We start from the raw sequence: 25,742 nt of genomic DNA, 5'->3' as shown, positions 1-25,742 counted from the left end.
ATTTATTTATAAATAAACATACTAAATAAAAATTAATTGTTTTATAAGTTATTAACAAGGCAAAAGGGGTCTCAGAACAGATCACAATAGCTGTGTAATGTTCGCTTAAATTTCTCTGGATCTGAGGATGCTGCTCTAAGACATAAGACTTTGTATGTGTACTGGAGCCCAGCAATATTGAAGTAAGCCCGAAATTATTTAATTTAAACTCTCATATACCTATAGCTTATGCCTATTATATTAAATGTGCCTTTGATTCTAAGCTTGATAAATTTGTAATAAAAACAGGTAGTAACGCCGAATCAAATATTGTAGACTCTCTTGTACAAGATTTATCAAAACTGAATGATGAGTACTTGTATAAAGTTAAACCAATCATAATGACTCCTGAAGACGAGTTTGAATTTCAGGATTCATTAAATTGTCATATTTGTAAAAAAATATTATTAAATGATAGATTTAGGGATCATTGCCATTTAACAGGTTTATTTAGGGGCACAGCTCATTCTAAATGTAACTTGGAGTATAGACTATGTAAATTTATACCAGTGTTTTTAAATAATTTTTCTAAGTATGATTGTCATTTATTTATTGAAGACTTGGCTAAAATTCCGGGTAGTTCAATGCAATCCCAGTAAATAAAGAACAATATATTTCGGTGTTCAAAACCATAAAAACTTCAAATGGAAAATATTTGGAAATTCGATTTCTTGACACATTCAGATTTATGCCATCAAGTTTAGATACCTTTGCTTCTAATTTAATTGATGATCATTAAATACAATAAAAACATTTTTTTGAAATAAAATAGAATTCAGGCTAATGCGTAAAAAGGGTATCTTTCCTTATGAATATTTAGATTCAGCTAGTCGACTTGAGGAAACTTCCCTACCATCAAGAGCAGCATTCTATAGTAACTTGACAGAAAAGGAATGCTCTCAAGATGATTATGAACACGCACATAATGTTTGGTTACAATTTTCTTGTTCAAGTCTAAAGGATTATCTAGAGTTGTATTTAAAAACTGATGTTTTCCTATTGACTGATATATTTAAAAATTTTAAAAAAATATGTTTTAGCTCGGTTTTTTACTACACCAGGTCTATCTTGGGCAGCCATGTTCAAGACCACAAATATTCAACTTGAGTTATTAGTAGATATCGATATGTATAGATTTATTCAAAATAGCATTCGAGAGGGCTTAGTACAATGTTGCCAAAGGCAAATAACAAATACTTAACAGATTTTGATCCAACAAAGGAATCATCATTTTTAATGTATTTGGATGCAAACAATTTATATAGATGGGCAATGTCACAACATCTTCCATATACAGGGTTTGAATGGTTGTCCCCTAATGACTTAAAAAATTTTGATATACATAACATATCTATTGATAATTGATTGATGAGTATGGATATTTTTTGGAAGTAGATCTAATTTACCCCTATCGCCTACATGATACACATAATGATCTTCCGTTTTGTCCGTCAAACAGTTTTGCATCTAAGGAGGATAAAGTTAAAAAATTAATAGCTGACCTCGGGAACAAAAAAAAATTATGTAACCTATTATAGAAATTTGCAGCAACGCATACAAAATGGGTTAATATCAAAGAAGATTCATAGAGGGGTTCGCTTTTTACAAAAACCTTGGCTAAAGACTTATATTGACTTAAATACTTTACATAGACAGAAATGCCAAGAATAAATTTGAAAAAGATTTTTTTAAATTAACGAACAACTCGGGAAAACTATGGAAAATCCTGAAAAACGTGTAAAGGTTAAATACATTGGAGTCTACAGATGTTCACAAAATCGGTCGGAAAAAACAATGTGCTAACAATGTAATTTCAAAATTCAATTTTCATAGTGCAACTAAAATAAATGACGAGTTCTATGCCATCCAAATGAAAAAACTTTCTGCGATATTTGATAAGCCAATGTATTTGGGTTTTGCTGTATTGGACTTATCAAAGTGGAAAATGTATGATTTTCATTACCAATACATAAAACCCAAATTTCAAGAAAATTTAATTTTAAATTACATGGATACAGACTCATTTATCTATACTATAAAAACTGATGATTTTTATAAGGATATTCGTGGTGATATTGAATCAAAATTTGAAACATCCGATTATTCAGATAGAAGAATCGATTTATATAATTTTAAAAAAGTTTATAAAAAGAGGTTAGGATATTTTAAAGATGAGTTGAATGGAAAACCAATGAGTGAATTTATAGGTCTATGCTCCAAAGTTTATAGTTATAAAATAGATGAAGCTAAAAACTCTATTAATAAAGCAAAAGGTGGGAGTTCCAGAAATTTAACAATGGATCATTATAAAAATGTATTACTTACTGGAAGTCCACTATATGGTAGTAGGACAATGTTTAGATCAAGGGCACACAAAATATCAACAAATAGGGTATATAAGAATGTGCTTTGTGCTAATTAAAGTAAAAGAAAACGAAAACATAATGAAACAGAGTTTGCAGTGTTACTCTATCAATAGAACATAAAAGATTAATGGAAAAGGACATTGTAGATAGTAGCAATTTCTTAGAACTTGAAAATATATTCTTAAGAGATATAATAAATGGGAGAAATAAAGATATCAATACCTTAAATGAACTTAGACGTAGGAGAGTAAACATAGAACAAGAATTATTTTATAAGTCAATTGAATTGGAAATGTTTTATTTTGATCGAGATTGTGGTAAATACGAGGTAAAACAAAAATAAATTGTAAAAAACATATAATATTTTATTAAAATTGTTAGTATACACATTATAAAATTGTACATTTATACATATGTAAATATATTTATTAAATTTAATTATATGTTATAATAAGAAAAACAAAAAAATAATAATAAAACAAAAATAAAAATTAAATATTACATTGTCTTTTAATTTGGTATTTGTAATAAAAAATTTCATCTTTATTTACCCAACTGTCTTCGTCCATTGGAAAGCCAAGCCATTTTACCAAAACTTTATCACCTCTTCGCTTTAAAATTTTCTCAACTAGAAATGTGTTTGGGAATTCAGTCTTTTTGAGTTTTTCTTTATAAAACCCACCCTGAATCGGATTACCTTTATAATCTTCAAGTAAGTATGTTTTGGGGAATGTATTGTTGACTTTTCTAATTGTTGGAGAAGGGCGGATTAAATTTTCACACGGCAGATAATCACAATTTTACACTTTTTATTTACGGGAGTCAACCGTCTTCGTACAGTGTTAAATTAGAATAGCACTTAATTCTATGTGGGGAAAAAGCAAGTGCCGCTCGGAGAGCGGAGTGGAGACCCTTAACAGTGCGAGAAAGCAAGATGAGAGCGATCTGGAAGAACTGCTCCCACGACTGTTAAAGCTCCCAGGGCCGGTGGACTGGACTGGACTGGCGGACTGGAATTGGGCCGCTTTGGCGTGAATATTCTCCCCCCCTTGCGAGGGCGAGCGTAGTAAAGGATTAATGACGCTGGTTTAGGCGTGTCTGTATGCTCTAGATACAACCCACCCAAATACCGTGCTACCTCGGGGTATACATCCGAGCCTAACACCGGTGAGACTGTTGTCGGGCGATGGAACCGCTTGTCGGCAAGACGGATGTCTTTGAATTGGACGCGCTTGTCGTCACTGAGTGCGCAGATCGGGGTCCGGATGCGTAGGCTTGGGCTGATCTTCAGGAGCACGTCGATTCGGAAATCGCCTGTTCTTGACCGGATGGTCATCCAAAGTTTGGTAGCTGTGAGGACGTGGAGCCATGGTTTTGATGCTTTAATAATACAGAAAGAAAAGGAAAATTATAAGCGAACTTAGTCTGCATTATAAACGGATTTTAAAGCATCAGGAAGGAAGGTGTTATTCGGGGTTTTAGCGTCAACTTCTCCTGGATTAAAGAACGGAGCGGAGTTTGGAATGAACCCCACCTGGATTGAAGAACGGAGCGGAGTTTGGAGGCAGACTTGAAGGAGGCAAAGCTGCAGGGTTACCAGGTAAGTTTGGAGCCAATGGGGCTTCAGTTGACGTAGGAGTTACTGTTCCTAAATTGCGGGACAACAGGTGGAACTGCTGCTGGAGTAAAACACGATGGCGGCACTCCTGGGGCAATTGGTGTCGGTGCAGGACTAAAGACACCTCCTTCAGGTGGCGGCGCAGCTGCCGGCTTGAATATTCCTTCAGCTACGGTTCTTGATGATATTCCAGGCAAAGGAGCAGGTGGCGCAAAGTAACTTCCCCTGTAGGTGGAGCTAGTACTTCAGAACGATGAAACTGATGAAGGTGCTGGTTCACCAACGAACTGTGCAGCACTTGAAGTCGGTGATGGTGCAGCTGTTGGTGGTGGCGGATACAATGGTATGCCCGGACTTTGCCCCGATAAAGCTGGCACTGGCACTGAATAATGGAATCTCTTGCTCCACTGGCGGTGATGGAGCCGAATAAATATTTCATCCCTGATCTACTTGACTTGTGGACACAACTTGTGAAGCATTTACTTCCGAACGGGATGGTGGATTTTCTTTCAAAACAGGTTCGATAACAGGAGGCGCAAATATTGCGGCTTCGATGGGTGTAGTCATTGATTCTTCTTGAATATTGGACTGCTTGGGTTCCTCTTTTGTGGGTATGTTCTCCACCTCCCAATACTTAGTGACAAGTTTTCCTACGACCCTGTCACTCGTGTCGGCTATCTGGGTCGAGAAAGCTAATATCCGCTCTTGGCTCGAAGTACTAGAAACTGGGCCAGTAAGCACCCAGCCAAAAATAGTTTCCTGACCTAGGAGAGAGCCACAAATGTTTGTGCGCGTGCCGCTCAGCAAAGCGGATGGAAGAATATCAGCTCCGATAAAAACGTCTATCTGGGAATTCTGGAGACATTTGGGATCTGCCCTTTGAAGGTTTTGCAAATCTCTCAGGACATTTTGTGGAATGGAATGTGAGGCTAATCTGCCTGCTAATTCTGGCAGAACATACGCTGTGGTGTCTAACTGCAGACCCGGCTTAGTAGGAGAACGAATGGCGAAATGGCAAAGCAGTGTTGACTGGGCAGAAACGGTCTGATTTAAACCCGAAATTTGGACCTGGATGTGGCGGAATGGCAGCTTAATAAGATCGAACAGGCGTTCCGTAATAAACGTCGCCTCAGAACCCGAGTCTATTAGAGCTCGAGCCCTGTCATTCGTGCCTATGTATATATGTCAATAATGGCCGTGCCTAGCAAAACAGCTCTAGGACCGGTTGCGAAATATTTCTGCACGCCGGGCAGATTTTCTGAACCGTTGGCGGCCCCCTGTACAGCTGGATTTGGTGGACTTACCGAAGAACTATTCCCGTCAGTTGGCCAACGGGAATTGGGGTTGCCTTTATGCTGGGGTTGCCTTACGCGCTCGACATGTGAAACAGCTGTGAGTGCTAGTACATTCACGTAGCTGATGGGCCCTCGCGAAACAATTTAAGCAAAGCTGCTTTTTTGATGTAGTTGGTTCGTGCATCGAAGAGAAAACGCTGGCATAAGCATATTGGATGATTCTCTTTTGCGCACAGATCGCAAATTTTTGGTTTTTTGACCAAGAGTTGAGCTTCCGGGAGACGGGTTGACTCTTATTGGTAAAGTGATTGTGTGTGTTTCATATCCTAAATCGCCTCTAGCTTTCGGTATCGGTCACCAAGAAACGTGTTCATGTCATCCCAAGTCGGAATGTCGGACCTAGATGGAAGAAACTGCTCCCATAAGAAGAGGGTCAGTTTCGGTAATCTACTGGCGCATAGGAATACCAGGAGACAGACCCTGTTCTCAGTGGAAAGGTCGGAATGAGCTAGAGCGATCAAACACCCTGGGATTGTGCTCTGAAGATCTTTCAGATCCTGGCCTGATTCGGAATTGACGGACCCCAAGTTAAAAAGGAGTTTGAGTTGGCTGTTTACTAGCAGTCTCTTATTTTCGAAACGGTCTAGAAACGGTTAGAGGGGACTTGGCTACGATTGCCTTAGCCTCGCCGCTAGTTCTAGCGTTGAGATGGAAAAGTTTTTCGACCGGTGTCAGCCGAATATTGTTGACATAAATTGCTGTGAAAAGATCTCTAAATGTTGGCCATTTTAGATAATCTCCCTCGAATACTTCAGTGTCGCATGGCGGTAAGCGGCACCCAGACGGAACGTAGTTGGACTGATTGGGTGGAAGGGCGGAGGTTGAATTCTGCGGAGTGGCTTGATCCATGAGCTCGCTGAGCTTAACCGATAGGTCTTCGTACACCGAATAGCAATATTCATATTTTCGATGCAGAGTCGCCAGAATCTCCTCCGCTCCTTCAGTCGTAATGATGGAAACCGTGTCTAGACACGCTTCAAATTCTCTCTCGGTTTTTTCCCAGAGTGAGCGGACTTGTTCTTTACGAACCTTGCAAGTGTGGACGGACGGAGCTGATTGTCCTGGAGTTTCTATGGTCGCTCTGAAATGGCTCATCCGGTCGGACACGTTGATGAACCACGCGAGGGCTGCAAATGCAATGTCGGCGCTCATTTTTGCCTGAGAACGAGTTGTTAGCGACTTTACTGACTTGGTCTGGATTTGTGACCTAACCTTAGGCGTTAGCGGACTTAGAGCCAATCGTTTCTGATGGCTTGTAGGAAGAGACCACTTCTTGTCGCCTTCTTGGGTGGCTAATGAAGTTTCGCTCCTTGCCTTCGTTGTTGGCTTTGCTGCTACTGGGCTTAAGGTGCGCGCGCGAGGAGATGCGGATAGCGATCGCGTTTTATTTGCAGACGGAACCGATAACTTTGGCTTGTCTCCGGGCATTCCGGGAATCAGAAATCCGAAATGACAGCCAGAAATATGGAAACGCACCGCCACGGCTTGAACAAGAAAAAATGTATTTATTTATTTAATAGATGTGAGCCGACGGCGTGTGCGAAATAGCGCTGCTGGAATAAGTATTATGCAAATGTTGGACATGCTTGCAGTGTCGAAGGGTTCGTGGAATCAGGTTATTTGGATATTAAATGATATAATATTTTATATATATTTAATATATTATGTAATTGATTGCTGTTGAAATTTTGGTCGGGTATGCCGTATGAACGAATGGGTGTTGCTTCCTTATGTACAATATAATATAATATATTGCTGCTGAAATTTTTGACGGTTGTGCCGTATGAACGAGTGTGTGTTGCTTCCTTATGTACAATATATTATAATAGATTGCTGTTGAAATTTTTGTCGGGTGTGCCGTATGAACGAGTGTATGTACGTGTTGTAAGACTGTGCATCTGGATTATCTGTGTTTATGTATGGATGTGTGTGTTTGCGGGAACTCGGAAATATGTGTGTTTAAATTGTAATTATAACTGATGTGGATGTATTGTAAATGTCGCTTTCGAAATGTTTGTAGGGTATGTACATTATATGTATGCACATATGCCTCGGTCGTTGGCAATCGAATAGCGGAATAGCAAATAACGGGGAGACCAAAAACGGCGAGGAATATGGCGAAACACACAAAACGGAGTCGGATGGAAAAATTTGCAGAATTGAACGAAGAAGAGTAGAAAATCTCACACTGCCATTGTGTCGGAAAACTCGGACTTGGAGTTGACACGGAAGGAAAAAATCTTCCAGCTGTGTGAGCGAAATTTAATGTTCGGACCACTGCTGAAGACCGGCAGAGAAACGGAATCGGAAAAAAGTCGTACGTATCTTAATTGAGGTGAGAAATCCGCCTATTGAACTCTGGAATGGTATTTGATCGTCTCCTGGAATATCCGGCTTGAAGGACCAAATGTTGGAGTGGGGCGGATTAAATTTTCCCACGGCAGATATATCGCAATTTTATCACTTTTTATTTACGGGAGTCAACCGTCTTCGTACAGTGTTAATTTAGAATAGCACTTAATTCTATGTGGGGAAAAAGGAAGTGCCGCTCGGAGAGCGGAGTGGAGACCCTTAACAGTGCGAGAGAACGAGATGAGAGCGATCTGAAAGAACTGCATTCACGACTTTGGCATTTTTTGATTGTAGTGCATCACCCCAAGCAATTTTAGAAAACGTATCAATTACATTTAATAAGTAACGACAACCTTTGTTAGATGTTGAGTAACCCCCCATTTCAACCAAATCTGCTTGCCACAGATCGTTTATTCCCTTCGTAATGACTCGTCTTCGTTGAAAATGTTTACGAGACGGTCCATGCATCTCATTTACAATTGCTCGTTTAATCATATTCTTCGAACTGGTGTATAGGCTACACCTTCTATTTCAATTGTTGTGTTTTTTGGTAACGCTGTCGGTTTTGTTACATACTAAAAAATATAGTCCTCAGTACTTTTATCTTTTCAAGAACTTTCTCAAATATTTGATCAGTACTATCTTCTCTCTTGTTATAGACCTCTATTTTATTTTCAAGATTGGAAATTTTTGTAAGTCGACGATTAATACTTTGACTTACAAGTTTCCTTAGGTCTTCCCCCAACTTTCTGACATACTCATCTGTATATTGTTTTGTAGTCAAGTCATTATCATCTAAGGGTTTAATAGCGTTGTTAACTCTTTTATTTTGAGCGCTCAGATTACCATCAGTATCAATTAAAAAAGTTACATTTAATTTAACACCTCTTTTTAATTGATCTGATCGCTCCCTATCATTAGAAAAATGTCCAAACTTGTCAACAGACATGATGATTATAAATAAAAATCTTTTTTGTGTTTAATATATATACTCTTATTAAACAATAATTCCCTCCTCTCGCAGTTCCTCTACTATTGAGAAAATCTCATTATTGTGATTGTTGTTACCCGCTGTTTTTGACGCCACTAAAATTTGTAACCGTTCGACTAGTTCATTTACATCATTCCAATATATATAATTTGGTTTTGATTCCTCAAGAGTCATATAACCGAAACCAGTTTTCGTACGAAGTGGAGTGGATGTTGTAGGATTTTCATTATCGTTTATTATTTTTTTTTTAATTATTTTAGTATATTTAAATGCGCGGGAACCTTTAATTCGATTATTCACGTTATAACCTAATCTGTGAACATTTGTTTCCAATATTTTATATGTTTTCAAATCATGATCATTATAATTTTGGGGGTGTTTATGATATATAATAATAATAATATTTTAGTATTTTCCCGACTCAAATGACTATTAAAATCGTAATTTTTATTATCTATATACGAATCACTATCATTCATAGATCTGTGTTGAGATAAGTTTCGTTTTGTCTGACGTTGTCTCCCATTGGTTGTATAGTACAGATCATTGTCATCTGTCATATCATTCTCATACTTTTCATTTTTGTATAATTCACGTTTAACATTGGCTCCTACATTTGTTTTTAAAAATGTTTGCTTTTATTTTCGGTAACAAGTTTATGTAAAGGTTCTGTAATAGGTTTAAATGTTTCCTCCAACTCTATAACACTTTGATTCCTTACATGTTTTAGGTCCTCAAACTTTCTCTTTAAGGCAGATCTCGCTTTTGTTAACTGAGCTAGCACTTTCATTATTGAAACCTGCATAAATTTAGATAAAGTAAAATTTAAAAATTTGTATAATTTTTATGTAATCACTCTTCAGTTACTCGATCTATACTGTTTACTGGAAACTATAACTACTAATATTTATATCAACCTATCCATCCCATGAAATAAAAAATGTATTGTTTATATATATTTTAAAATTGTATTTATTCGACGTAATATAAAATATTGGTTTTTTGTTATTTATTTATTTTTTTTATATTTTATTTACTTATTTCTAAATATAAATTATCATTCTTTTTATGAATATTAAATTTCCCATCAACCATTTCCTCAATAAATTCCTCCCGAAGATGTGTATACCTTTCCGGTGTGCATAGAAAGCAATCCTCCAACTCCAGAATGGATTTTCCAATCTTCGACCTTTTACACCCTGCCTTGAAGATGGGAAACTTTACATTTTCAGGCATCCTTGCCTTTGATAAAATACATTCCCTATTACATCTATTGAATTCTTCAGTTACCGTCTTAAGCTTTATTCGTTTTGCATTATGATCAACATCAATTGGTATGAACGCTGTTTCTGTGAAAATGATTCATCGTTCTTCTCGTTGAAAAAGCAAACTAAGCTTGTCGGATTAACAGGTGTCTTCCTATTATCCTCGTCAGTAGGATCGAACTCGACTTCTGCAGTCTCCTCGTTCTTATAGTTGTTGTTCTCCATGTTTATTTTATTAAATATATTGCTTTTTGTTGTTTAGCAGTTCTTTTTGTTGTTTAGCAGTTGTTTTTTATTGTTTAACAGTTTTTTTTTGTTGTTTAGCAGTTGTTTATGTTGTTTAGCAGTTGTTTTTTTTTGTTGCTTAGCAGTTTTTTGTTTATTGTTTGGGAGTTGTTTAGCAGTTGTTTTTTTATTTTTGTTCACTTGTACAACGTCTGCTGAATGTAAAGTCGAAACTTGGACTGTGAATTTTGAAGTAGGCAGCCCCGATAGTTATACCATCTAGAAGTCACACATACTAACGTATATACGACACATTTGTTTCACCCTCCCCAATCAAAACGATGGGTTATTGACTCACTCCATTGACAAAGTAAAGTAGAAATGAAATACATAAATGACCACAGTTGTATGTATCAAAATGTTGAACTCTCTCGTAGTTGTATTGTATTTGTTTTCCCAAATACTTGACAACTTCTATAGGTGGTTGTAGATTTCCGAAACTATCAAAATAATGTGTATCATTTTTATTTTTGTTATATGCGACCCAATGTGTACCATTTGATTGTGAATCATCTAGGTTTACTATACCAAATTCTCGAATTCTTGGAAAGCTTGGAAGTAAATCCTTCATATATACTTCTCGAAAATGTGGTACATATTTTTGAGCAAAAGTTGAAATGTCTATATTTGAAAGTGGTCTATTGGGTAGCTGACATATTAGTTTTTTCGCTTCTTAATACCATATTCCTTACTATATGGTTTTAGGTAGAATCCCTAACCTGTTATATACGGTTTGAGATATAACCCTTCTTCTACAGCAACACTTTCAATTTTTCTATTATGTCGTTTCTTCTCCTACATATCCTCTTTTGCCATTTTAGCGTTGTTTATTGTGTTTTCAATTGCGGCACTTACACTAGCTAAACTACCTAGGGCACTTAGGGCAGTCAAAATAGGTACGATTGGTAAAAAACCACCAGTTCTGGGTACATTAATTATTCTTGGTACTTTCACGTTTTTTTTGCGCCCATTGTCGATTGAACTGATTTTCGTACAATGGCTTTTGCTTTTTTAGTGTTCTAGTAGCAGCGTTAATAACAGTCGACAGATTCGTCATCTTTACTTTTTTCCTCGTCGTCTTCCCCTTACATTTCTTTTATTGTTTTTGATATCCCCATTCCAAATTTTTTCTTTGCTTTCATAATGTTGGTCTCTAAATATGCTGCTGCTTTTTCACCAAGAGTACTGTCTGGTGCTTTTACACGTGACCAAGCTTTATAAATTAATATAGAGTCAGCAATGTGATATTCATGTAAATCCCTTTTATGGGAATATGCTATATCATGTTCTTTTCAAGCCTCATCCAGTTTATTTATTCCTTGATCACCTCGTTTCAAACGTTTTTCTAACTGTGTACCCGGCTCACAAAATTTATATCCTGGTATATGGGCTTCAAACGGTAATGTATTAATTAAGTTGTTGACAAGACCACCACCTCGTTTACAATTAAAAACACTAATGAATCGATTATAAAAACGCTTCCCCATTATATTGATGTTTAATCATCAAAGATTTCTCATCGAATGAGGTACATAAGCTTTAAGAATGCGTTTAATAAGTCAAAAACAAAAAATTATCGTTGGAAATATCAACGTTGAAAACGAAAAAAAAACAACCCCCACGACATAGTTCGCTCTTACCTAATACAATAAGAGCTCTTATTGTTGGACCTTCAAATTGTGGTAAAACCAACATTATGCTCAGTTTGATAGAGAGTCCAAGCGGATTGAAATTCGAAAATATTTACGTGTTTTCCAAGAGTTTATATCAACCTAAATATGAGTACTTGGAAAAATTAATAAAACCTATTAAAGGAATGGGATATCATACTTTCTCTCATAACGATGGTGTATTAGACCCCAGTGAAGCAAAAAATAATTCTATTATGATATTTGATGATGTAGCTTGTGAAATACAAGACATAGAAGAGTTTTAGAGCCTCACCCATATCTATCATATATCTATCATATCATCATCATATATCATATCCTCACATATCTATCGGATCAGACTGTCAATATTTTAAAAATGAATACTATTAGTTTGGAATGTAACATAATTAGTAGTTCATATGTAGATAATACACCTAATCATACGTTACATGAATTCGGTATTAATGTTCCTCCTGGCTATAAAATGAATGTGACACCACATAATCTTATTTACTTGCCAATCAACTGTGATGAAATAAGCACACTCTCCATACGCATCGTTGATCAAAACGGAGATTTGGTAAATTTACATGGTGAAAACGTTTCGATTCGGTTGCATATTCGCATGATAGAATGATTATTTATAATAAAAGACCAGGTTCATACACTCAACAAAGCATTACTAATTGTAAAGCTATAGAAAGAGGATCTACTCAAAAATAGAGTTAACTTACTTTAAAAAATAAATTATTTTTAAAGTCTCTAGGCTTCAAAGTTAAAAATTAATAAAAATATACTGGAAGAAAAAAATGAACGAAATTTTAAATGTTCGAGAAAAAATTTTCTCGGATGAGAGTATTTTGAAAAAAGAGTTTCATACCTATTCGTCGTATAATCAAACATTTAAACCAAACGATGAATTCAACCGCATTCAGCGCGTTCGCAACAGGTGCCGTAACATGCTCTTACAAGATGTTTACAAATCAGATGCATGCGTATGAAGTGACCCTTTATTAGGAGTGAAATTACTTACCGCTGTGAAACAACGACTACACAGACAAAAACCACAACCTCTTGTATCCTTTTTATCTATGTATTGGAATAGAGAGAAAAATACTAGAATACACATTTTATTACGGTGCGAGCATGGATCATCATCATCGGTTCCACATGTCAGGTTTCCACACACATCTGGGGTTCCCACTGAACCATACACACGCACACACGTAGACAGAAGCTTACATATATAGAAATTGACAGTGTGTTTTGAGAAAATTCAACCCCTTAAGACGGTTCCAATCCTCCTAATTAGGGTCAGGAATACATTTCAATATTCCCAACTTACGGATAGGGGGGGTTGGAAAACTAATCATGACACAATAGTCACATTCTATTACTTCTTTGAACACGTGCACTGATTTTAAAAACTATAATTTTTGGTTTTATGATTTCTGTGTCAGAATCCATACTGACTAAAACGGTGGTGAGGCGAAATCCTTATCACAGGAGACGACCGATAATGGGTTTCGGGGTGGGGGAAACCATGTTTTGATCACTAATGTGACAGCTTAATAGCCCATAAATCTGTGGCAGAGCCAGCAAAAATGAACTATTCATTTTGATGTTGAGACCACTTGAGACAAGACCTGTTTCATGAAAACTGTTTCAATAAATAATAATAATGAAATTTCTTAAAGAAATTCATCATTTTTATCAACAACTCAATGGGAAGATAATTGAAAATCATTTCCAATACCTTCTTAACACCAAAATTATGTTCATGAATCAAGGCGCACAAGATCTGAAAACAATGAAATATAGTGAACACTTTACACTCTGTAACACCGATTCGAGATTGGAAACATGCTCATACCTCTTTTACTTAAATCGAAAGAATGGAGCTAGAAAAATAATTTCATTGTATCAATAGTTAATAAATTAAAGTTTTATGTGTAATGAAAAAATACTTGTTTTCTTACTTTTTATGAATAAGGGAATACATATATATAGACTCACTTGCACACGTACACATATACACTCATCTATTATGATGCACACAACCCCCGGAACTCAACCGCATTCATCGCGTGCGCAACGGGTGCCGTAACATTCTCTTACAAGATGTTTACAAATCAGATGCATGCGTGTGAAGTGACCTTTTATTAGGGGTGAAATTAGTTAGTAATGGGAAACAATGATTATACGCAAAACCACAACCTCTTTTTATACCCGTTACTCGTAGAGTAAAAGGGTACACTAGATTCGTTGAAAAGTATGTAACAGATAGAAGGAAGCGTTTGCGACCCTATAAAGTATATACATTCTTGATCAGGATCAATAGCGAAATCGATTAAGCCATGTCCGTCTGTCCGTCCGTCCGTCCGTATGAATGCTGAGATCTCAGGAACTATAACAGATACAAAGTTGAGATTAACCATGAAGATTCTTGAGGTCCCGGGACAGCGCAAGTTTATTTCAGCATCCCGCCACGCCCACTCTAACGCCCACAAATCGCAAAAAACTAAAATTGCTGAAATCTTAGGAACTAATAGAGCTAGAAAGTTGAAATTCAGAATGTATAATTTTTGGATGCCAGCACATCTTGTAGTGGTACTTATTATCCGGCCACACCCACTCTTACGCCCACCAAGCACAAAAGGCAGTTTTCGCATTTTGTAGAAAAGCTGATATCTAGGTAACTATTAGTGATACAAATGTGGCATAAGGCATGTACATTTTTATGATGCCCCAATGCGAATTGTTTTTTTCCCATCTAGCCACGCCCACTTTACTGCCCAGAAAACCCGGAAAACCAAAAATGAGAATATCTCGTGAACTATAAGAGCTAGAAAGGTAGGCTTAGGTATAAGAATTTAAGAAATGGCAGTGCAGCTTGACGTGAGTTTGGAGCTGGCCACGCCTACCCGAACGCCCTCACATCACTGGAATCTAAAATCGCTGAAATCTCAGAAACTATTGGAGCTAGAAAGTTGAAATTCAGTATGTATAATCTTAAGATGCCAGCGCATCTTATGGTGGTACTATTATCTGGTCACACCCACTCTTACGCCCACCAAGCACAAATGACGGTTTTCGCATTTTGTAGAAAAGCTGATATCTCGGTAACTATTTGTGATAGAAAATTGGGATTAATCACGTAGTTTCTTATGATGCCCCCAATGCGAATAATTTTTTTCTCATCTAGCCACGACTCTTACAGCGCCTACAAATCACAGAAGACCTAAAATGCGAAAATCTGGAGAACTAAAAAGCTAGAAAGTTAGGCTTGGGAATACGAATTTTAGAGATTGCATAATAAGATTTCATCTGGCCACGCCCACTTAAACGTCCACAAACCGCGGAAAACTGTGGCGTCCATAATAGTAAAATGTATCACTTCGTTTGACCTTGTATAACACATTTTTGTTAATGTCTATCGATTTACCAAATCTAATTTTTCAAATCGGAGAATTATTTTCCAATTGACATACATAGATTAAATGTCATTATTTATGTTTTTATGTTTTATTTTGTTTATATTAATATTTGGTGGCATTCGCTAAAACGTTGTCCAGCACTTATATGAAAGTTAAAAACCGAATAGCGGTGATATCATTGACAGACAATTTGTTATTTGAAATCCATTGCCTTAGCAAAAACGTTGACCAACATTGGCGATAAAACACCGCGCACCCAGTCCACGATTTGTTTAATTCAAATGATTGGATCTTTTCCTCCTTATATTATTTTCCCAATTAGACTTATTTAATTCTTTAATATTTAAAGTAAATCAAAAGAAGTAATAGAAATAAAATGAAATGGATTTTTTTCTGATGCATTTTTCCAAAGCGCTGCGCGAAGGCTAAAAAGAGTTAAAAGATGTTATAGACACTGATGAAAAAAAGCGCTACTCGCACTTAAAAAGAACATAGAAAATTAATGCGATTAATTTTGGCGGTAAAAACTACATTATAGTTCTCCCGTAGTATTTCATTATGTTATTGCTACTGCTTTCAATATGACAAGAGCCGGGGCAGAGCCACAGCAGAACAACGAAAAATGATGTGCTCTGCTCTGCTCGGAGGTTCGACGAGTTGCGAGCTAAGGTACAGCAATAGGAGAAAATTATATTCTCTTGCCTAGCGTAGCCGTTGCCGATGATAGAGAGCGAGATGAGAGCAAAAAATCAAAATTAACAACTTATGATTAAATTAAAATAAAATAGTTATGCTATTGAGTATTTAAGTTTTCAAAATAATATATTAAGTAAATATTAATTAAATAATTAATCTTTGACTTAAAATAAAGTTAAGCTGTCGATTTTATTATCTAACTGCATGTATATTATACATATGCATGTATGTTTGTATAGCCAAAACAAAAAAAAAAAAAAAAACAGAGAAACAAACATTGTACGTGAGAGCGTAGGACAAGAAAAATATATTTTGGTCTGCTTTACCACGCTCTCAGAGAAGAGAATATCATTTTCTGCTATTGCTATACCTTAGCTCGCCACTCGTCGAACCTCGGAGCAGAGCAGACCACATCATTTTTCTATGTTCTGCTATGGCTCTGCTCCTTCTCTGCTCCGATTCTGTTCCGACTATGTTCCTACTCTGTTCCGGCTCTGCTCCGGCTCTCTTCAAAGTGAGAGTGGTAGCAAAGAATCTCGCTGCTACGAAGTAGTAAATGCAAACCCTGCATTATACATTATATAATATAAATTCATTCAATTTTTGACCCCTTATGAAAAATGAACGTAAAATTAGTAAGCATGTTGCTCAATACTGGCGCTAAAGTTAGAAAAGTAACGAATAGGTCTGCCATGTTTGAAAGAGCGCGCATTTACTTCATGATTTATTTAAGTTTAAGTATTTATTATTATTTTTTCCTTTTGTATTTTCGAAAAAAGTACTATTTATTTCTTAAAAAAAAAATAGTAATAGAAAAGAACTGAAATGGGCGAAAGAGCTGAGTATCTTCGATCTTAACATATTTTTCTCTAATACTTTTTTCAAAAATGCCGCGCAATGCTAAAGAGAGATATTTGTGCGTGGTTGCTGCCTCTGCTGACTTCATTGCTGCTTCTGTTTGCTGCTCTCCATTCTAAGTAAATGCGAAAAATCTGGAGAACTAAAAAGCTAGAAAGTTAGGCTTGGGAATACGAATTTTAGAGATTGCATAATAAGATTTCATCTGGCCACGCCCACTTAAACGTCCACAAACCGCGGAAAACTGTGGCGTCCATAATAGTAAAATGTATCACTTCGTTTGACCTTGTATAACACATTTTTGTTAATGTCTATCGATTTACCAAATCTAATTTTTCAAATCGGAGAATTATTTTCCAATTGACATACATAGATTAAATGTCATTATTTATGTTTTTATGTTTTTATTTTGTTTATATTAATATTTGGTGGCATTCGCTAAAACGTTGTCCAGCACTTATATGAAAGTTAAAAACCGAATAGCGGTGATATCATTGACAGATTTATTTAGAATTCTTGTATAATAGTTATATTTTTTATCCTTCAATTTGTTATTTGAAATCCATTGCCTTAGCAAAAACGTTGACCAACATTGGCGATAAAACACCGCGCACCCAGTCCACGATTTGTTTAATTCAAATGATTGGATCTTTTCCTCCTTATATTATTTTCCCAATTAGACTTATTTAATTCTTTAATATTTAAAAAGTAAATCAAAAGAAGTAATAGAAATAAAATGAAATGGATTTTTTTCTGATGCATTTTTCCAAAGCGCTGCGCGAAGGCTAAAAAGAGTTAAAAGATGTTATAGACACTGATGAAAAAAAGCGCTACTCGCACTTAAAAAGAACATAGAAAATTAATGCGATTAATTTTGGCGGTAAAAACTACATTATAGTTCTCCCGTAGTATTTCATTATGTTATTGCTACTGCTTTCAATATGACAAGAGCCGGGGCAGAGCCACAGCAGAACAACGAAAAATGATGTGCTCTGCTCTGCTCGGAGGTTCGACGAGTTGCGAGCTAAGGTACAGCAATAGGAGAAAATTATATTCTCTGCCTAGCGTAGCCGTTGCCGATGATAGAGAGCGAGATGAGAGCAAAAAATCAAAATTAACAACTTATGATTAAATTAAAATAAAATAGTTATGCTATTGAGTATTTAAGTTTTCAAAATAATATATTAAGTAAATATTAATTAAATAATTAATCTTTGACTTAAAATAAAGTTAAGCTGTCGATTTTATTATCTAACTGCATGTATATTATACATATGCATGTATGTTTGTATAGCCAAAACAAAAAAAAAAAAAACAGAGAAACAAACATTGTACGTGAGAGCGTAGGACAAGAAAAATATATTTTGGTCTGCTTTACCACGCTCTCAGAGAAGAGAATATCATTTTCTGCTATTGCTATACCTTAGCTCGCCACTCGTCGAACCTCGGAGCAGAGCAGACCACATCATTTTTCTATGTTCTGCTATGGCTCTGCTCCTTCTCTGCTCCGATTCTGTTCCGACTATGTTCCTACTCTGTTCCGGCTCTGCTCCGGCTCTCTTCAAAGTGAGAGTGGTAGCAAAGAATCTCAGCTGCTACGAAGTAGTAAATGCAAACCCTGCATTATACATTATATAATATAAATTCATTCAATTTTGACCCCTTATGAAAAATGAACGTAAAATTAGTAAGCATGTTGCTCAATACTGGCGCTAAAGTTAGAAAAGTAACGAATAGGTCTGCCATGTTTGAAAGAGCGCGCATTTACTTCATGATTTATTTAAGTTTAAGTATTTATTATTATTTTTTCCTTTTGTATTTTCGAAAAAAGTACTATTTATTTCTTAAAAAAAAAATAGTAATAGAAAAGAACTGAAATGGGCGAAAGAGCTGAGTATCTTCGATCTTAACATATTTTTCTCTAATACTTTTTTCAAAAATGCCGCGCAATGCTAAAGAGAGATATTTGTGCGTGGTTGCTGCCTCTGCTGACTTCATTGCTGCTTCTGTTTGCTGCTCTCCATTCTAAGTACCATTTTAAAGTAGATATTATTAGATTATTAGATTAAGTCTTTTTAAAGACTTTCCCTTAACTTATTTGCTTTAGTATTTTAAATTATTAAACTTGACTTGCCCTTTTAAATTAAAAGTCCCCACATTAAAATTTTTGACCTTGACCGAAAATTTACGTAAATTTAAATCCCATTTTTACCCGGTTGCGAGTGGTTTATATCACATCACTGGCACCGCTTTTTGCTTATAATATTTCATAAATTAAACTTTTAAATTTAAAAAAAAAGCCTCATAATATTGTCCCACGTTTACCCTTTATATAAATTTAATTCCTTTTATATATATTATTTTTTTTATTTTTATTATTATTACTATTATTATTATTAATTCATATATTCCACTAATAATAATTTACAATATACTACTTTAAATTTCTTTATTTTGAATAAATAAACCCGTTTTCCTTAAAAAATATTATTTCAATAATATTTGTATTTCGACAATATTTGTTAAAAAAAAATTCCTCGTTTGCGAAGACCCACTGCGTCTCAACGGGCTAGGCAACATATATTAAGAAATAGGGTAAATAGGGGAAATGAGCAGTATGCAGAGATGGAAAGGATAAAAAATACACATTCTCAGCGCAGGCGGAGACAAAATATCAAGTATAGGAAAATGGAGCAGGCTCAAAATACTGCAGCCCGTAGGGAAAGGCGCTTGGACCCCGTCGTTCGTACGGGTGACCAAGCAGGCAATACTCGCCGTCGTTTTGAAACACGACAAAATAGCGAGTCCCGAGCTTTGGAGCAGGTGCAAAATACTGCAGCCCGTAGGGAAAGGCGCTTGACCCCGTTGTTAGTACGGGTGAACAAGCAGCAATACTCGCCGTCGTTTTGAAACACGACAAAATAGCGAGTCCCGGCTTTGGAGCAGGTGCAAAATACTGCAGCCCGTAGGGAAAGGCGCTTGGACCCGTTGTTCGTACGGGTGACCAAGCAGCCAATACTCGCCGTCGTTTTGAAACACGACAAAACAGCGAGTCCCGGCTTTGGAGCAGGCGCAAAATACTGCAGCCCGTAGGGAAAGGCGCTTGGACCCCGTTGTTCATAGGGGTGAACAAGCAGCCAATACTCGCCGTCGTTTTGAAACACGACAAAACAGCGAGTCCCGGGCTTTGGAGCAGGCGCAAAATACTGCAGCCCGTAGAGAAAGGCGCTTGGACCCGTTGTTCGTACGGGTGAACAAGCGGCCAATACCTGTCGTTTGAAACACGACAAAATAGCGAGTCCCGAGCTTTGGAGCAGGTGCAAAATACTGCAGCCCGTAGGGAAAGGCGCTTGGACCCCGTCGTTCGTACGGGTGACCAAGCAGGCAATACTCGCCGTCGTTTTGAAACACGAAAAAATAGCGAGTCCCGGGCTTTGGAGCAGGCGCAAAATACTGCAGCCCGTAGGGAAAGGCGCTTGGACCCCGTTGTTCATAGGGGTGAACAAGCAGCCAATACTCGCCGTCGTTTTGAAACACGACAAAATAGCGAGTACCGGGCTTTAGAGCAGGTGCAAATACTGCAGCCCGTAGGGAAAGGCGCTTGGACCCCGTTGTTCGTAGGTGAACAAGCAGCCAACACTCGCCGTCGTTTTAAAACACGACAAAAAGCGAGTCCCGGTCTTGGAGCAGGCGCAAAATACTGCAGCCCGTAGGGAAAGGCGCTTGGACCCCGTTGTTCGTAGGGGTGAACAAGCAGCCAATACTCGCCGTCGTTATGAAACACGACAAAATAGCGAGTACCGGGCTTTAGAGCAGTGCAAAATACTGCAGCCCGTAGGGAAAGGCGCTTGGACCCCGTTGTTAGTACGGGTGAACAAGCGGCCAAGACTCGCCGTCGTTTGAAACACGACAAAATTCGAGTCCCGAGCTTGGGCAGGTGCAAAATACTGCAGCCCGTAGAAAGGCCTGGACCCCGTTGTTCGTACGGGTGACCAAGCAGCCAATACTCGCCGTCGTTTTGAAACACGACAAAACAGCGAGTCCCGGGCTTGGAGCAGGCGCAAAGTACTGCAGCCCGTAGGGAAAGGCGCTTGGACCGTTGTTCGAGGGGTAAACAAGCAGCCAATACTCGCCGTCGTTATGAAACAGACAAATACGAGTACCGGGCTTTAGAGCAGTGCAAATACTGCAGCCCGTAGGGAAAGGCGCTTGGACCCCGTTGTTCGTAGGGTGAACAAGCGCCAATACTCGCCGTCGTTATGAAACACGACAAAATAGCAGTACCGGGCTTTAGAGCAGGTGCAAATACTGCAGCCCGTAGGGAAAGGCGCTTGGACCCGTTGTTAGTACGGGTGAACAAGCGGCCAAGACTCGCCGTCGTTTGAAACACGACAAAATAGCGAGTCCCGAGCTTTGGAGCAGGTGCAAAATACTGCAGCCCGTAGGGAAAGGCGCTTGGACCCCGTTGTTCGTACGGGTGACCAAGGAGCCAATACTCGCCGTCGTTTTGAAACACGACAAAACAGAGAGTCCCGGGCTTTGGAGCAGGCGCAAAATACTGCAGCCCGTAGGGAAAGGCGCTTGGACCCCGTTGTTCGTACGGGTGAACAAGCGGCCAATACTCGCTGTCGTTTTGAAACACGACAAAATAGCGAGTCCCGAGCTTTGGAGCAGGTGCAAAATACTGCAGCCCGTAGGGAAAGGCGCTTGGACCCCGTCGTTCGTACGGGTGACCAAGCAGGCAATACTCGCCGTCGTTTTGAAACACGAAAAATAGCGAGTCCCGGGCTTTGGAGCAGGCGCAAAATACGCAGCCAGGGAAAGGCGCTGGACCCCGTTGTTAGTACGGGTGAACAAGCAGCCAATACTCGCCGTCGTTTTGAAACACGACAAAATAGCGAGTCCCGGGCTTGGAGCAGGTGCAAAATACTGCAGCCCGTAGAAAGGCGCTGGAACCCGTTGTTCGTACGGTGACCAAGCGCAATACTCGCCGTCGTTTTGAAACAGACAAACACGAGTCCCGGGCTTTGGAGCAGCGCAAAATACTGCAGCCCGTAGGGAAAGGCGCTTGGACCCCGTTGTCATAGGGAACAAGCAGCCAATACTCGCCGTCGTTTGAAACACGACAAAACAGAGAGTCCCGGGCTTTGGAGCAGGCCAAAATACTGCAGCCCGTAGGGAAAGGCGCTTGGACCCCGTTGTTCGTACGGGTGACCAAGCAGGCTACTCGCCGTCGTTTTGAAACACGACAAAACAGCGAGTCCCGGTCTTTGGACAGGCGCAAAATACTGCAGCCCGTAGGAAAGGCGCTTGGACCCCGTTGTTCGTAGGGTGAACAAGCAGCCAATACTCGCCGTCGTTAGAAACACGACAAAAGCGAGTACCGGGCTTTAGAGCAGGTGCAAAATACTGCAGCCCGTAGGGAAAGGCGCTTGGACCCCGTTGTTAGTACGGGTGAACAAGCGGCCAAGACTCGCCGTCGTTTTGAAACACGACAAAATAGCGAGTCCCGAGCTTTGGAGCAGGTGCAAAATACTGCAGCCCGTAGGGAAAGGCGCTTGGACCCCGTCGTTCGTACGGGTGACCAAGCAGGCAATACTCGCCGTCGTTTTGAAACACGACAAAATAGCGAGTCCCGGGCTTTGGAGCAGGCGCAAATACTGCAGCCCGTAGGGAAAGGCGCTTGGACCCCGTTGTTCGTAGGGTAACAAGCAGCCAATACTCGCCGTCGTTATGAAACACGACAAAATAGCGAGTACCGGGCTTTAGAGCAGGTGCAAAATACTGCAGCCCGTAGGGAAAGGCCATGGACCCCGTTGTTCGTAGGGTGAACAAACGGCCAACACTCGCCGTCGTTTTGAAACACGACAAAACAGCGAGTCCCGGTCTTTGGAGCAGGCGCAAAATACTGCAGCCCGTAGGGAAAGGCGCTTGGACCCCCGTCGTTCGTACGGGTGACCAAGCAGGCAATACTCGCCGTCGTTTTGAAACACGAAAAAATAGCGAGTCCCGGGCTTTAGAGCAGGTGCAAAATACTGCAGCCCGTAGGGAAAGGCGCTTGGACCCCGTTGTTAGTACGGGTGAACAAGCGGCCAATACTCGCTGTCGTTTGAAACACGGCAAAATAGCGAGTCCCGAGCTTGGAGCAGGTGCAAAATACTGCAGCCCGTAGGGAAAGGCGCTTGGACCCCGTCGTTCGTACGGGTGACCAAGCAGGCAATACTCGCCGTCGTTTTGAAACACGAAAAATAGCGAGTCCCGGCTTGGAGCAGGCGCAAAATACTGCAGCCCGTAGGGAAAGGCGCTTGGACTCCGTTGTTCGTAGGGGTGAACAAGCAGCCAATACTCGCCGTCGTTATGAAACACGACAAAATAGCGAGTACCGGGCTTTAGAGCAGGTGCAAAATACTGCAGCCCGTAGGGAAAGGCGCATGGACCCCGTTGTTCGTAGGGGTGAACAAGCAGCCAACACTCGCCGTCGTTTTGAAACACGACAAAACAGCGAGTCCCGGTCTTTGGAGCAGGCGCAAAATACTGCAGCCCGTAGGGAAAGGCGCTTGGACCCCGTTGTTCGTAGGGGTGAACAAGCAGCCAATACTCGCCGTCGTTATGAAACACGACAAAATAGCGAGTCCCGGGCTTTGGAGCAGGCGCAAAATACTGCAGACCGTAGGGAAAGGTGCTTGGACCCCGTTGTTCGTACGGGTGAACAAGCGGCCAACACTCGCCGTCGTTTTGAAACACGAAAAAATAGCGAGTCCCGGGCTTTGGAGCAGGCGCAAAATACTGCAGCCCGTAGGAAAGGCGCTTGGACCCCGTTGTTCGTACGGGTGAACAAGCGGCCAATACTCGCCGTCGTTTTGAAACACGACAAAATAGCGAGTCCCGGGCTTTGGAGCAGGCGCAAAATACTGCAGCCCGTAGAGAAAGGCGCTTGGATCCTGTTTATCGTGCGGGTGAGCAAGAAGCAAATACCCTGCGACGATCACAGGTCCGGTATACTCAGGAACGCTTTCTAGAAAGAGAGCGGGATAGGGCTAGGAGAGCTGCAGTTAGGAGTGTTAGGGATCACAGGGTTGTCGAGCAAGCAAGAAATACACTAGCTCGACGAAGTGCACGTATAGCTGCCCGACAAGCAACTATCGATGCCATTAGAAATATAAGCCAAAGAGTTAGTCAGTATAGAAGCCTTAGTGAAAATAGGGAGGCAGAAAACCTTCGGAATTTGATCCGAAGTCAGGAGGTAAGATTAAATTTTTCTCAGGACACTCATAGGACCAGTGCCAACAGACCTACTGAATTAGCAGCTCACATAGCTACATTCAAAAGGAAAGTAAAGCTTGGCCCAGACCAGATTTGCTTTTGTTGCATGGGATTGTGGTTCCCCAAGAAAATTAGTAAGTTATCTAGAATCTACATGGAAGAACATTGCGAGTTTAGGGAAGAGATTTACCAGAATGCGAGTAAGCTTGCTTACACTGGTGAATATTTCACATTTTGTAAGACATGTCACAGTAATATAAAAGCAGGAAGAAAGCCCAAAGGTGCCATTTCTAACGGCTTAGATTTCCCCGAAATTCAAATTCTTTGAGCGGACTTACTCCCTTAGAGGAACGACTAATTTCACCTCGCCTTCCATTTATGATTATAAAGTCGATAGGTCATGAGCGTCAGAGCGCTATCAGAGGAGCTGTTGTCAATGTACCCATTCCTGTAAGCAATATCGTGACGTCCCTTACACGAGCTTTCAATGAGGCTGAGGTTGTTCAGCTCCACCTCAAGCGAAGAATGGAATATGGCTGAAACTATTAGGCCTTTTAAGATCGCAGAAGCTATTAGGTATTTAGTTAGTACAGAGCTTTACAGAAATCACAATGTGTCAGTTAACGAGCAGTGGATCTCTAATTTTATATCCGACACTGTTCCATTCGTAGCATCTCAAGCAGACAATTGGAAATCCAGCAGGAGGATGAAAATCCGGAGGCTTTCAATTCCGTTGAGAATACAGAAGCCGAAGATTTAAATCCTGGAGGACAAGAAACTTTGCTTGAGAATATTCAGACACACGATGTAGGAATGACGAGAATCACAATAGCTTCAGGTGAGGGCCAAAAGCCTCTCGACGTGATTCTCGATGAAGATTCTGAAGAGTTGGCATTCCCAACTATATATGCTGGCGTAAAAAGACCATCTTCAGAAAGTTATACAACCATAGTTAGATCAGAGCTTAGGAATGTAGATAGAAGAGGTTGTAGAACTGACAAATTATTCTTCAATTATAAAAAGTTGGAATTAATAAAGATTCGAAATAACATTTCAACTTGTTTACGTAAGCGTAGTGCTTCTAGGGCAATCACAGCTGCTAACATACTTAATGAAGACTTTATGGGAAATTTAATTTCTCATGATGAAGGGTATAGAATTCTTAGGGATATTCGCACGTCTCCTGCCCACTGGGAAGATGAAAAGAAAAAAGTCATGGCTATGATTCGACAGTTTGGCCTGCCAACTTTTTTTAAAACACTATCAGCCGCTGAAACCAGGTGGCCTGAGCTAATAGTACTGCTCAAGCGCAATGTAGATAGGGTTAATATAAGCGAGGAAGAAGCTATGAGCTTGCAGTTTAGGGAAAATGCGCGCTTGATCAGAACAGACCCAGTGACGTGTGCTAAATATTTTGATTATAGGTATAGAGAAGTTCTGAAGCTGATGAAGAAACCTGGGGGTATCTTCGGCAGTAATTTCGTTACTACCTATTATTGGCGAGTTGAGTTTCAACAGAGAGGTTCACCTCATATTCACGGCATGTTTTGGCTGAAAGACGCCCC

General features: G+C 39.4%; 1 pseudogene; it reads right to left on the bottom strand.

The window, feature by feature from the left end:
* Positions 1-6,806, bottom strand: part of LOC121530105 — a 164,417-nt pseudogene extending 157,611 nt beyond the window's left edge.
* Positions 6,807-25,742: the final 18,936 nt, after the last annotated feature.

This window comes from Drosophila eugracilis, unplaced genomic scaffold (assembly GCF_018153835.1).
Source record: "Drosophila eugracilis isolate 14026-0451.02 unplaced genomic scaffold, ASM1815383v1 contig_2174, whole genome shotgun sequence".
Lineage (NCBI taxonomy): Eukaryota > Metazoa > Arthropoda > Insecta > Diptera > Drosophilidae > Drosophila > Drosophila eugracilis.
The sequence above is the reverse complement of the archived record's forward strand: the minus strand, read 5'-3'. Positions and strand labels throughout refer to the sequence as shown.